This window comes from Vicugna pacos, chromosome 34, assembly GCF_048564905.1.
Source record: "Vicugna pacos chromosome 34, VicPac4, whole genome shotgun sequence".
NCBI classification, from domain to species: domain Eukaryota; kingdom Metazoa; phylum Chordata; class Mammalia; order Artiodactyla; family Camelidae; genus Vicugna; species Vicugna pacos.
The window spans coordinates 5716893-5731948 of record NC_133020.1 but is presented as its reverse complement, the minus strand read 5'-3'; the positions used below and the strand labels follow the sequence as shown (position 1 = coordinate 5731948).

The window sequence follows — 15056 nt, the reverse complement described above, 5'->3', positions numbered from 1 at the left end:
CCCAAGGTGCAGCTGGCGTCTACAGTCAGGGCAGTCTTGTTGGGGACTGTGACCTTCAACTTGTGGGGTCTGAGCTAACTCTGGGCGCTTACCATCGGAATTGCAGTGCAGGATTCAACTGGTGTTAGAACAGCACCTCAGGTCACCATCCCTGCATAAGAGAGGATGGAACCTGGGGAGAATGATTTATCCTCAGCCAGGTCCTAATGAAAAAGGGCGTGCTTTAGTCCCACCAGCACTCTGTCCTAAACAGTGAGCAAATTCTTGTAAGCACTAGCATTGATTTACCATGCTCAACTCTCAACACTCTCCTTTAGGTTATTTTTCCCCACATAGAATTTTCATTCAAATATCAACAATGACACTAATAGTTTTAAATAAATCAATCTTTGTTATTACCACCACTTAGCAAACATGAATTTCATATCTGAGGTTCCCAAATTCATTTTCAATTTTGGTCAGTCTGCTCTCCTGGACCCCAGTTTCGCTACTGCCGGGAGCCATGGAACCACTGTCCTCGGGGTGGATGGCGCTTTGTCATCACACATGGAATGAGCTGGCAGCCAAATCACTGTTTCCCTGCAGGTTTGAGGGGAAGGGTTAACTATTGATATTTCAGGCAAAAAAGTATTCTTCTAGACATCCAAACTTGAAACCTTATCTTCTTTCCTTTCTCTTAAATCCACTGCCAGTTAATAGTTTTCTTATTTTATCCGACAGGTATTGGGGAATCAAAAATTAAGTCTCGAAGGACCTCAAAAATCAGTTATTTCATTCACTTACTCAATAGATACGTGTTAAAAAGTCTTTTTATTCCAGAAGCTGTTCAGGTACTGGGGAAACAGGGAGCAGGACAGTTAAGGGTCCAGTTCCCAGAGAAACAAAGAAAAAAAATTAGCCCTGTGAGTGACAGGCAGACCATTTCACACAGTGGTGAGGGCTTCGGGTAAAATGCGATTAGGTGCTCCTACCGAGATGACTGGGGTCTTAGTGGGCTCAGCCAGGAATGGGGGTTTTAGTTTCTGAAGATAAGCACCCCAGGTGAAGGGAACAGCAGGAGACAGGCTGGCAGGATTGGACACCTCAGAGAAAAACCAGGGAAGCTGGGCGCAGGGAAAGAGGCAGGCGTCGGGGGCAAGACCACATGGTTCCTGGGCGGGGGACCAGGATGGCAGGACATCCTCACTCTTGGTCGAATCTGCATCCCACCACATCCTTCCCTTCTATTCCAGGTTCCTTCCTTTGCATTTTCCATCAGAGTTATGCTTACAGGGTTCGCTTCCTCCAGTCTCTCACCCTTTCACTTCATCCTACTAGGAATTATATGATGCTTCATAAAAAAAAATCCCATTTGAAAAATCATATTCCTCTACTTAAAAATCACCAATGTCTCTTATTTATTTGAGGGATCAAGCAGAAACTCCTTACCCTGAACAATTGGTTACTGCTACCCTGTAGCCCCAACTTAATCAGGGGATGGGGTCCATCTATGCTTGGATGTCGTTACTCAAATCGGCTTCTCTGCTTTACACAGAGCATCCTCTCCCCAACCTGCAGGAGCGCTCTTCGCCTGCAGTTCATCAAATGTGCATCAAACGTGTCATCTACCAACCATCATGACTGTGTATCAGGCTCTCCCAAACAGGCCCGGGATTCTTGATGGCCAGAAATCCATCTGTCCTTTACTGTGTTCCCCTACATGGCTGCTACAGACATGGTAGGCACTAAGCAAAAGTTGTTTTAACAAATAATTTCTTGAGCCTTGAAATGCCATTTTGATCCTCAAACACTCGTAGGTATTTTAAATTTTAAGGTAACATTTAACCTTTACAAAACCCATAGAGGTAGGGATATTCACCCATTTTTCAGATGAAGAAACTGAGACACAGGAAGGTTTAAGTCCCCACCGACGCCTCCCAGTCCACGTCTACAGCATTACGCCACGCTGGCTCTCTCTCACCCAGCTCCCTTCTAGTAACTCCCTTTCAACACCCCACATTCCTATTTCATCCTTGGTGACTTGGGCACAAGTGAGTTATACACTAGAAAACAAAGTGAGGAAAACATATTCCTCTTAAGTGAAGATGCCTTTGATCACCTCCAACAAAACGAGTTATCTTATTATGTATCTTATTATGTATTATGGCACCATGTTCCTGCTTGCTAAAATGGTACGTCCAACTGGATTTAGTGCTTCCGAATGGTCCTAGGGCCTCCACGCGGGACACAGGAATTCTCTGAGCCTCTGAAGCCCAGGTGCAGCCCAAGACAGTGGACATTTTCTAACCCCTGCCGGAAGCACAGTTCAACTTTCTCTCAGAGGCTGAGGCTCCCCGGGTCTTAGAGGAAAATTCGCGATCTGGTCCCTAACTGGTGGCATCCTCTGCAGAAGCCCAGCAGCAGGGAGGCGTGATCCTGTGGACAGCAGGCCATCCACCATTTAACCGCCCGACTCCGGCAAAGTTCGGGGGAAGGGTCAACCCACACACGGCCTCCCAGCGAATAAAATGGCAAGAGTCGAATTCGGACCCTTCCAATGCTCCTGCCACAACTGCTTCCAGCTTGTAGTACAAAGTAAACATTAACATACTCGGAATTTGATGTAAAGAAATATTTCAAATATCAGAGTTGGATGAATTTTAGAACTGGGACAAAGAGACTTCAGAAACCAGATTCTCATCATGAAGGAGGAACGGATGTGCGTGGGAGCCAAGTCTCTTCTCAAAGTCACAGGGAGAACCAGGGCCAGGGGCCTTTACATCACAGTATGGCACCCAGAAGGCCAGGGAAAAACCCTGCGTCATTATCTCGTTGTCAAGTTACAAGCACCTCCACAATAAACCATCCCTGAATCTGGCTGTTTTTGAAGGTCAGATCCTGGTGAACAGGTGTCTTTTTATGTCAGTGGTGTCTGAAATGCTAATCAATCATCCCACAGACTGACATAAACACTTCGAGTTCTTTCCGAAGAGTCAGTGCTGACAGTGGAACAGGAATGCAGGAGGCAACTCAGAGCCAGGATGTTCGTTCTAAAGCAAAATGTGCGCTTTGTACTAGAACGTTCCCGAATGTTAGAAAAAAGGAAAAAGGTGATATACGTGGCTGAAAAAATGCTCCAAGTTCTTCACCTGAAGAAGCCTAAAATGTACTCGTTGGAGACTGAGAGAGACCTCCTTCGTGGCTCCCATCACAGCCAAGGTAAAAGCAAAGCTTGCTCCCCACGCCCCTCCCCCACAGCGGACGTGAAGTCAGAGCAAACCTGTTCTCACGTCACCTTTGTTCTGACCCAGGGGCAGCTCCTACCACTCCTTCCAAACAGCCCTGCCCCCATGTCCTCTCTGGGACACTCCAGCTAGTGTCACACTATACCTATTTGTTAAGTCTATCCTAAAATCACTTGTAAAACTCAAATGGATTCGATGGTCCAAGCAATTCTAATGCATATATGTGAGCACCTGACTTCCAGTTTAACAAAGGAACAAATGCCAGATGGGCCTGAGCCTGAGTCAGGCCACAGGACAGGAAGGTCCCTCCGCCTGGCCTGTTCTCGATGGTAATACTCACTATGTAAAAACTGCAGTGACTTGTTTAGGCTCCGCCTTCTGCTCTAAACAGGAAACTGGGTGACAGGCCACGCCTGTCTCACTCTCCTCTGCCCGCCTCCAGGGGCCAACACGGCGCCCAGGACAGGCAGGTAGCAAGTATTCCTAACGCCGAGGACTCGGCAGGGAGTATTTATTGAACAAATGAAAGTGGGCCATTGCCTGGCCTCTTAAGAGGGACACGATGCTGAATCAGAAAAGGCTTAAGGATGCTCTGAATCTGCACAGCAGTATTTAAATACAGCTGTGTTATTTTAAGGAGCCAATATTTTAAGCAGAAGTGGAATGATCAAACACTCATTGAGCAATAACCAGGAGCCAGATGCTGTGTTAGACACAAAGATACGTGTGATTTTGTTTAACTCATCCAGGGGTCCTGGTAAAGAGGAGTATGATCCCCATTGACAGTTGAGGAAACAAGACTTGGAACTGGGGGCAGCTTAGCTCAGATGCTACTATGTCAAAACACCTTGCTCTCTAAACCCCCATAAAAGTAACTGATTCCACTAACATGTCATTAAATGACTCATCTGGGAGATGCAAGTGCTGAATCACTTTGGTAAAATTCAGCAATTATGTTTCAGGAATTCCCTTAGATAAAACTAGCCCCCAATCCTGTGGAAATTAGCTTGTCTGATAACCTCACCTAACACCAGAGTAGCGTTTCAGCTTAATTGCCATCCTGACTAATTATGCGCCATGTGGCACGGGCTATGCTGGCCTATTAAAGACCATTAGACGGAAGTGTGTGGCTTTACGGTATACACTCATTCCCACAGCTTACATTTTGATGGCATCTGTTAGTCTCTGGAAGAAAGCCAGAATTTCTGAGTAAAATGTATCAGTCCTAACAATGTGGACATTATTATTCCAGAAAGCCAACTGAGAATTGAACAAGACCTTACGGTAATGGCTGGAACTGGGAAACAAGAATTTTCTTCAGCACAGCGGGAAGAAATCTTTTTATTAAGGTTATGAGAATCAGAGATGTGAGCAACCCTTTACAAGTTTCAGATAAATGACTTAGGATGGGTCCCCATAGCAAAGCGGCTCCTCTATACTGAACAAAATCCAAATCATTTTGCTCTAAACATTTGGGTTTGCAGCATAGTTGCATATGAAAACTTATTAGTCAATGTTGGGTCACAAGATATCCACAAGCTGACCGAGAAACCCTTCTAGGTTCGTTGGCTGATGAAAAGTGAAAGTCAGTTTACAACATTGTGTCAATTTCTGGTGTAAAGCATAATGTTTCAGCCATATATATATATACACACACACACATACATACATACATATATTCTTTTTTATTATAGGTTGCTACAAGATATTGAATACTGTTCCTTGCGCTATACAGTGGAAACTTTTGTTTATCTATTTTATACACAGCAGCTGGTATCTGCAAATCTCAAACTCCCAATGGTTATACTTTTTTGATGACCCTACACATTATTATTGTCATTAGTTGTTACTAGTAGTATTAAATAGATCCTATATATTATTGTATTAGTTATTATTAGTATTAATTAGATCCTTCACACCATTATTATCATTAGTTGTTACTATTAGTATTAAATAACAGTTACAGTTCTATGTCCTTCTGTCTGAGAGTATAATTTCTCTGATTTACTCACTCTGTATAGTCTTCCTTGGAAAGCCCCATCTGAATCTGTAATTTCAACCACCAGGTATACTCCAGTGACTTACAGACTTTATGATCAGACTTACAGACTTAACAAATCGATACTGAGTATCTACCATATACCAGGCACTGTTCTACACTCCTGAAATCTCACTCTGGTGGGAGTCGATCTTTTCTAACTCTTTATGGGAATTCAGTTCCTTACTGAACATATGTACTTGGACACCCACATTGGACCTGTGCACTTGGACACTATGAGGCAGACTGAGATTATCACATCTCCTCAACTGCCCCAGGGAAATCCCTCAGATTTGGGCTCAAACCCCCCCAACCCCCACCCCCTGCCAACTATTCAATGCCAGAGACTGACACCCCCTTCCTCTTGCCTTCACTAAATCTTCTACCTGAATCTTTTCACACGCATCATTTCTTCTCCATCTCCAGTGGCATTTCATACCAGCTGTCATCTTGTTGCTGGGTAATGAAATCTTTGTTATTTTTTTCTTGGTCCAGGATGGCCCCCTTGAATACACTTCTTACACTGCCATGGAATATGTTTTTTAAAATACACATCTGACCTTGTCTCTTTGCTTTAATATCTCTGAGGGTTCCCCTTAGCTTGGTTCAGGATGAAGACCTCCAAGCACACATAACCCATGCCATCTGGCTCCTGGTAACAGTTACCTCCTGGACAGCCTCAGTCTTTCCCTAGACCTGCTCCTTCGACCTGCTCCCTCCTCCTTTACCGACTCACTCAGGCATCCAGGCCTGACCGAAGCCTCCCCTTCCACTGCTGTGCTGTGCTGTGAGCACTCCTTCACTGGACCTCTCTGTCTGCTGTATTTCACCAAAGCTTCCTGAAGGAAGTTAGGGTATGTGCCTCACCTGGAACCCCTGGGCAGCCCAGTGCCTGGAGTACGGTGAGCACTCAGCCTGCAAGCCTTTGTTTCTTGGATGAACAAATCTTTAACCGATAGAAAATGGTTTCTTGGTCTTCATTTTCAAGGCATTTTGGATCGTACTTCAATCACTGCAGCTTAGAAACTAAGGATTCTAATTCCTTAAAACACATATTAAGAAGCAGGAAGAGCTTTCCCCCTTCCAAAGGGTGTCTTTTGGTTTGGTTTGGGGTTTTCTCCCTACCTTTTCTCCAACACTGGACTTACACATAGTGGACCTTAGTCATTCTACCTGATTCTTCACTAGGAGACGGCACAGCTAAAGGTAAAATCATGTACAAAGGCCCCAGAAAAATCTGTGTTTCGATCCTGGCTCAAGTCTTATTTACTGAGCATCTTGGGTAAGTCATGAGCTTCTCTGAGCCTCCATTTACATAAAATAGGATAACATGCCAAGCTGCTAGCATGTATCAGACACTTAGTTTTTTCTTTTTGTTTACTCACTCTTTCCCTTTAAGAGACACACTTTGCCTGGAATATATTCTTCCCCATCCCTTCTGGCAAAATCCTCCTTCTTTCTGAAAATCAACTCTCCTCCTAATCCTCTCTGTGCAATTGTCCGTCACCTGAGCCCCAGTGCCTCAATGTCTTACTCACTTTGTTCAACAGATCTAGACCAAGTGCCTACAACAGTGTGCTGGGCATTGATACAGGGGCTGGGGATCAGCAGTGAATAAAACAGACGTGTAAATGCCTGAGTCAGAGTGGAGAGGAATACACACTTCAGTAAGTATAAAACGATGTGAGTCAGATTGATCCAAGTGCTCTAGTGAGTAACAGGACAGAAAGTAACCAGAATGGGGGTGTCAGCAAGGTGCCAGGCACGGAAAGACCAGGCGGACAACAGCTGTGAATGGAAGGCACCCATATGCCAAGGCACCAGGGAAAAGCGTGGCATTTTTGAGATCTTATTCTCAAAGGGCCAATGTGGTTGAACTGTCACTGGCTAAGGAAGGTGGGATGGGATGGGATGAGAGGGAAGCAGGGGGGGCCAGATGGCATAAGGGGACCACGGGAAAGAGCCTGGATTGTATTCTAAGTACCGCTGAAGGGTTTTAATAAATCAGGGGTGTAATGGTATAATTTGTTTTCAGATTTCTCCAGCTACCTTGTGCCGATACGTCTATTATCTCACTCATGAGAGTTCTGGTTTCCACTAAAGTTCCTGGTGAATACAGCTGTCCTTTCTAGTACATTGCGGTTCTGTAAGGGCAGTGACCATCTTTTTTTCTTGTTTCTATCAGTGCCCCGTGCACACTGCTCCCCAGCAAATGCTTGTCAAATTAAATGGAAACGTCCTGTAGCTTCTGTCTTTCTCTCCTGCGACTATAATAATAATCTTTGCAGGAAGCTTGCAGTCACCAGCCAGCTCTGAACAAGGACAGTTTTCCTATTTCAATTCCTCTCAGGACTTCCTGCCATTGTGGGCTTGTCTGCTGACTTCCTGTCTCCCAGCCAGGTTACTCCCGGCCCCAGACTGCCAGGCACGAGGCTTGTGCTGAGTGCTGGGCGCCCCCCTCTCAGGGAGCACTGCTGCTAGCTTTTTACGCCGTGGGGCATCGAAGAACAACAGCACATGCACTGACTACCACTTGCGCATGCCCGGCACGTTAATGGCTGCAGCATCCTTTCCGCTGGCTGTGCAACTTGGGGCCAGTGGCCAGTCCTCTCTGAGCCCAGCCTCCTCATGAGTGCAATGGGGATAATCATAACAGACTGCCTCCGAGGGTTGGTACAAGGCCTTTAAAGAGATCGTGCATGCCGAACACTTAGCACAGCATCGGGCACAGTCAGCACTCATCAAACAGCAGTTTACATCCTGTCGGTACTGTCAGTACTGTGAGCATGCATGATCTGATTTCACTCTCATAGCAGCTCTGCAAGGAAAGTTGTAGTATATGCAGGACCAATATTTAGCTCGTTTGCATAGACACAGCTGTACCGGTTGCTAAAGCTACTGCAGTATTTCCTAGTTGCCAAATTAGCCATCCCAAGTGCTCCGAATCCACTCCCGACCCCATGACCCTGCAGCCTTCTCTGCCCAGGTTCTTCTTCCCCTGGAATTCCTGCCTCCCCCTTCTCCCCACGATCCAGCAGCTAGGGTCCGGGCACAATTCAGCTGCTTCTGTTCTGAGTGCTGACTGGCAGATGATACTTCTTTGCATCGATGGGTCACGTGAAGGGCAGAGGGATTAAGTCAAGTCGCCAATCCTGTAAATGGAAATCCTAGGAAGTCCAGCTTCAGACTCCAGTGCTCAGGCTCCTTCCTTTACACTGAGCTGCTCCGTAGACACCGATGAGAAAAACCAGCAAGGGCCGCTCTGGCTTCTTGAACTTCGAGGACTATCACCTGAACACCGGCGGATTCAGTTTCTGACCGACTCAGGAAGTCGTCAATGACATGACAGTCTGCGCCTCACCTGCCTGCCCTCTTCACTCCCCATCCCACTTCCGTCTGTGAATTTCACTGAAAACTATTTGGCCCAAATCCTTTCACCCGGACTTTCCACTGAGGACAGTCATTGAGATGGAGCCTCTGTGTACAGTCACACTGGTAAGAACTTCTCATTTCTATCTCTATTTTACAAAATGAAAAGAGGATTGGAAAGATGTCAACGCGTGCACCAAAATGTGGATCTTATGTATGAACACTAAATAGGAAATCAGGATAATGCAGAGGAGAAATCCCACAACAAGAATGAAATTTGGAGTTGGGAATTGAAAAAGATCCCTTTCAAATTGAAGACACATGTCTGGACTTAAAACATGGGCCACAGAGGTGGTATCTCCTTGAATGTTAGGCGTTTACTTCTAAATTGCGCATTTTGAACTATAAAGACCCCCGCAGCTTGCCTTGAAATGTAAACATTTTAAAAAGTGTCTTATTATGTTCTAACATATTTAAATCAGGTTTAAAAGATTGAGCAGTTACATAATTGGCTTAACTAGCTCCAATTACCCAATTAGCATGCATTGGAAATAATAGAATCAGAACATGTAATTTCATAATTATGACCCATAACAACAATGCAGAAATTAAGCTGGCAAGTGGTGCTAACGCAGGAGGGGGTGCATATAAATCCTAGAGGACCTGATGTCTTTCATGAGCCCAAATATCTCCCCCTTCCAACAGTTACTGCTCAAAAATATAGTTTAACTAAAAGATTGATTTTGAGTTTCATACAAAGAAAGTAACATCTGAAAAGTTCTTCACTCTTTTCCTTCCTCACGGGTGACTTGATTTCTTTTCTATCTCATTAAAAGGACGATCCATGTCTTTCTGAGGTCTTCATCGACCATGCAAGGAATCATTCGTTCTGAAGGATGAATTATGCTAAAAACCCCACCAGTTGTATCGGCTTGTCCTTGCGTGAGGAAAGCAGCCTCAGACGCATGTGTGGGAGGGGCCGGGCGAGGAGCTGCGCATGTGTGGGAGGAGCCGGGCGAGGAGCTGCGCATGTGTGGGAGGAGCCGGGCGAGGAGCTGCGCATGTGTGGGAGGAGCCGGGTTTGAGAAACACTGGGAGACAAGAGGGATTAAATTGCCTGTCTCTCAAATCAGCCATCTGATTTTTAATACTGCATTCATTATCCGTGGTTCTGGTGGCATAACCTTCCTGCTGCATCTTTATCTTCCGATTTCAAAAGAGGGGAAAGATGACATCTACTTAATGAGAAATCCATGTTCTAAATTTCCTGCAGCTACTTTGGGGTATCTTTCTATAAATTACATCCAACTACCAGAGGGCTAAGAAAAAGAAAAGTTCATTTGTTAATTCACTCATTATTTTATTTATTCATTCAGTAAATGTTTTGAACTTCCTGAGGGAAGAGACTGTTTCTTACTCGTCCTTATATATTAAAACCCACAGCACAACAACTAGCATATAGGAAGCACTCACTATTTGTCGAATTGCTTTTAATAGAGAGTACGATGTCACCTGCCCTGGTATTATACAGAACAAAGAGCTACTCAATTCCTGGTTGTGGTTTTCAAGAAATTGACAGTTATTTTTTGTGTCGGGACACACAATACTTACGTTAACAAAAGCATGGGTGAAATTATCCCAGCTGACATCGCCAGAAATGTCCGGAAACAGTTCTCAGTCAAGAGTCAAGTAAGTGGAAGAGCTTAAAAAGTGCTTTGCACTAAAATAAGGAACTGGTTGGTCCCTGCAAAGTCATGGTCATGAGGTGTGGCCAGCCAGGGTCGGGGCTGTGGCCCCGTATGCAGAACACGTGGGCAGTTCTCTGAATACACAGGGCACCTGCTCTTCTAGGCACCTCTGGTTTTGAGATCACTGTTTGTCAAATTAAGTACTAAATATCCCCAAAGGCTCCTAACATATCTCAGCAAATGAACACTGGAAATGTCCCCCAAAATGTTAGAGAAACATCTAAAAGCCTTGGGCACTTTTTCTAATGATCTCAATTTTGTTTGTTGCTCTTCGGTTCCATACTTTGGGTAACGGGAGAAGCAAAAGGGTTTAGTGATGCTCACAGGCCATTAGTGGTACAGGCTGCAGGATTTATCCTCTCATACCCTTTCCTCTGATTTATTGGCCTCTCTTTCATTATTTTTACTTTCCTATGTGGTGCTTCTTTTTCCCTCTCTCACTTCCTATCCTCAATAAATACTAGCTCAAAATATCAATTCCCTCATCAAAAATGAGAGTTTGTTTGCCAGAAGAAAATATATTCCCCAAGTACCCTGATCTTCTCATATCACCCCTAACAATATCCCAGAAGGTGCTTTGTGTTAATTCAGACACTGAGGCAGTGGATAATTGAACACCTTGGTGTAGGGTTGGAAGGCAAGGGTGAGGAAGTTTTAAGTTTCTGTTAATATTTCGGAGTCTTGATCCCATCACTGGATGGATGGAGAGGCTTAAATACATTTCCTAAGATTCTAACCCCTAGAAGCAATATGTTAATTTGTTTAGAATGTATGTTTTAATGCTTATTAGTATAAATATTCCCTATGGATCTGGAAACAAAAGAATAAAGTTGAAGTATTGGTGATGAAAACATATTCAGAGGGGAGAAACATTCCCAAACTTGTTATATTCTTGTTTTTCTCACTTCACCAGAAGACAGGAAGCATTTGCCAAAGGCCCTTAGATTTACTTAAAGAGCAGTAGAAATAAGATGAGCTGTTTCGTGACCAATATGAAGAACTTTTAAATTTTCTTCTGCATAATTCCTTGAGGATAAAAGCTACACCAACGGTGAAGAAGTAAAAACTTCTTCTTAAAGCTCTGTTGATAAACAGGCACTTGCATCAACTTGGTAAATGAATCTATTTTTAAGGCCCCAAAACAAAAGTGGTAGGAAAATGTCTGGAAGGTTTTCTACCAAACTGTTAAGAGTAGTTGCTTCTGACCTGGAGAGAGAGAGAAAATACAGTCTTTGAACTGAGCTTTAGGCATGCTTCAACTTGCCATGTGCTCTGAAATCTCTCTCTGGGAGGCTCAAGATTAGTAGGTCATACAGAAGACCTAAACAAGCAATTCTCCAATGAAGACATACAAATGGCCAATAGGTACATGAAAAGACGCTCAATATCGCTAATTATTAGAGGAATGCAAATCAAAACTACAACGAGGTATCGCCTCACACCAGTCAGAATGGCTATTATTCAAAAGTCCATGAATGACAAATGCTGGAGAGGGTGTGGAGAAAAGCAAACCCTCTTACACTGCTGGTGGAAATGTAGTTTGGTGCAGCCGTTATGGAAAACAGTATGGAGATTCCTCAAAAGACTAAAAATAGACTTACCCTATGATCCAGCAGTCCCACTCCTGGGCATACATCTGGAGGGAACTCTAATTCAAAAAGATACATGTACCCCAATGTTCACAGCAGCACTATTTACAGGAGCCAAGACATGGAAACAACCTAAATGTCCATCAACAGATGATTGGATAAAGAAGCTGTGGTATATTTCTACAATGGAATACTACTCAGCCATAAAAAGAATAAAACAATGCCATTTGCAGCAACATGGATGGACCTGGAGACTGTCATTCTAAGTGAAGTAAACCAGAAAGAGAAAGAAAAATACCATATGATATCACTCATATGTGGAATCTACAAACAAGAAAAAAAAGAGGGCACTAATGAACTCGTGTACAAAACAGAAAGAGACTCACAGACATAGCAAACAATCTTATGGTTACCGGGGGAAAAGGGGTGGAAGGGATAAATCTGGGAGTTTGAGATTTGCAAATGTTAGCCACTATATATAAAAAGAGATTAAAAATATTTCTTGTGTATATCACAGGGAATTATATTCAATATCTTCTAATAACCTTTAATGAAAAAGAATATGAAAATGAATTTATGTATGTATATGCATGACTGGGACATTATACTGTACCCCAGAAACTGACACATTGTAACTGACTGTACTTCAGTTAAAAAAAAAAAAAGATTAGGAGGCCATAATCTCCCCCAAGCTTGGAGCAACAGACTTTCTGAATTGGGTTTGTCAACCACAGTTTTTGAGAAATTTTCCAAAAAGGTTACTTCTAAATGAACACTCTTACATGTGAATGACTGTTAGTTTCCATCAGTGCTAAGCTTAATATCGCCCTTCTCCTGGCCATTAAAATCCAGGACTGGTGCCTGTTCCCTTGGATGAGCACTGCCTGGATGAGAATGAGACATTTCATGAATAAGCTTGTGGGCTCCCCTCCCTCCTGTCATGGTTCTGGAGAGAACTTGGACAGAAAAGGATGGACAGAAACACGGGTAAGGATGTCTTAAAAAGCCAAGCACAAGAGCCTGGCACAACGCTGGTTCTAATGTGAAGGGTAAAGATGGGTCAACATTTTCGCAGCGGTCCTCTCTCATGGTAAAGTGATTTCCTTATCACAAAACCCAAAGGCTTTGACCTGTCTCTTCTTTATGGCCTCTTTGCATCAACTGATGCTGTTGAAATCTGACACTGAAATGCTCATCTCTTGGCTTCTAACACACTCTACTCCCTGGTCTTCCTTATGCACTTTTTATTGTCTTTATTTCTACTTACTTCACTTGTCTTTCTCCTTTTCCCTAAATGGAAGCTCCCTAGGTTCTGTCTCTGACTTTCTCTTCTCCTCTCATTACATTTCTTCTTTCTTCCACCTCCCCCTACCTGATGGCTTCAATTGTCCTTCCACGAGGACAATCACAGTGAAAACTGTCTCTGACTACGTACCTACCAGGAGCTGGACATTTTCCACTTCTCATCTCCCTGATCTCACACCAATTTTCTGCCTTTTAGGAGAGGAGGCAGTGTCTCAGGGAAGTTCAAAGACTCACCCAAGATATTAAGACCACAAGGCAGGAACGTGATAGAGCCAGTGTCTGAGTCCAGATCTTTCTGGCTGTAAGGCTCAGGCTGCTGTCATTACACCATCTCTCCTAACCTATGACTCTCATTCCAAAATCAACAAGTCTTCTTCTCTGACTGGCTTCTCCCAACAGAGACTTTCTGGAACGTATTCATACCTTTCTCCCAATGACCAGGCTCACAATGTCAGGCATCTTCAGCTCCTCTTTCAGCCCTCCACCTTCCCTGCTCCTCCACATCCTCTTCCCCAGTCTCATCAGTTACCAAATACCCCAGACTTCCCCCTTCCCTTCTCCAAACCAGCCTACACACTGCTGCCTGGGTAGTGTTCTGGGCCACATTCTTCCCTTAAGGGAAAACCTTCAGTGGCTTCTCATTGCTGAGACAAAATGACGCCCACGCACCTACACTTCTTACTCCAAAGTGCAATCTATTTTTTTTTTTCGGTCATATCTCTAAGAGCTTACTTACAAGTTAACCATGTCAGTGAAACTAGGCAATTAACTATCCCCCAAGTCCCTCAAAGTCCTATTTTTTATGCTTTTGTTGAGACTTCTCCCTCTTACAGGAACCCACACTTAATCCAGCAGACACTCCCTATCTGCACAAATCCTGCCCTGTCTCAGGTATTGCTCCCCAACACACACACACACACACACACACACACACACACACACACACACACACACACACACATATCAGTTTCCCTCCACCACCTCTCAGCTGGAAGTCATGCTACATCTTTAAGCCTTCATAGGTTTTCATCTGTTCCATTCTTAGGGAACTTAGCCTGATCTACATTCGATGTATTATTCCCCTCCCTTTCTTAGTAAGCTCTAAGCTCCTTGGCAGAGAAGGAATGTTTCAGACTCTTCAGTGTATTCACTGATATCTTTTAGTCCACGGGACATAATGAATGCCCGAAAAATATGTATTAATTAAATTTAAACTTCAAACTTTGATAAAATACAGCAATGTGAGGTCACATTTTAAATGCAATGCTTTACATGATTTTCCTAGAGACAGCAGAAACAAAATGTTTCACACAAACAGTCTCTGAGCATCTTGAGCTCAAGAATGTAGAAATAATGACGATGAGTGCATACCCTCGAAATGATTACCTCCCCCCCCTAGAAAAGAAGGGAGAGAGGGCAGAAAAGGATAAGTGGAAAAAGAAACAATGTCAGGTTCTGCCCACAGTCATATGAAGAATGGAGACAGAATAACTTACAGCAGGATGCAAGTCAATAATAAAAAATCATGAAAAATGCTGAACTACAAAGATTCCATTTACATGTAGCTCTCCCGTGACACAAGAACATTGTCAGGTAAGGTAAACTATTGCAATATTAACTTGCACTTAGTAAGGTATTAGCCACTAAAAATATTCTTTGGTTGTCGCCTATGTTGTAGTTCACATCTTCCCAAGAGGAGGACAAGCTCCTGGAGGGAAGGCTAGGGACCCACTGTCACCTGGCTCTCCTAACCCTTTGGTCTTTACTAAATGTTATCCTCAGA

At 43.7% G+C, this 15056-nt stretch overlaps 1 protein-coding gene across 2 annotated transcripts in view; it reads right to left on the bottom strand.

Moving 5' to 3' along the window:
- The window catches only part of ITPR2 (inositol 1,4,5-trisphosphate receptor type 2), a 419753-nt gene that overhangs the window by 30036 nt on the left and 374661 nt on the right, over nucleotides 1-15056 (bottom strand). The gene's annotated exons all lie outside the window — the stretch shown is intronic.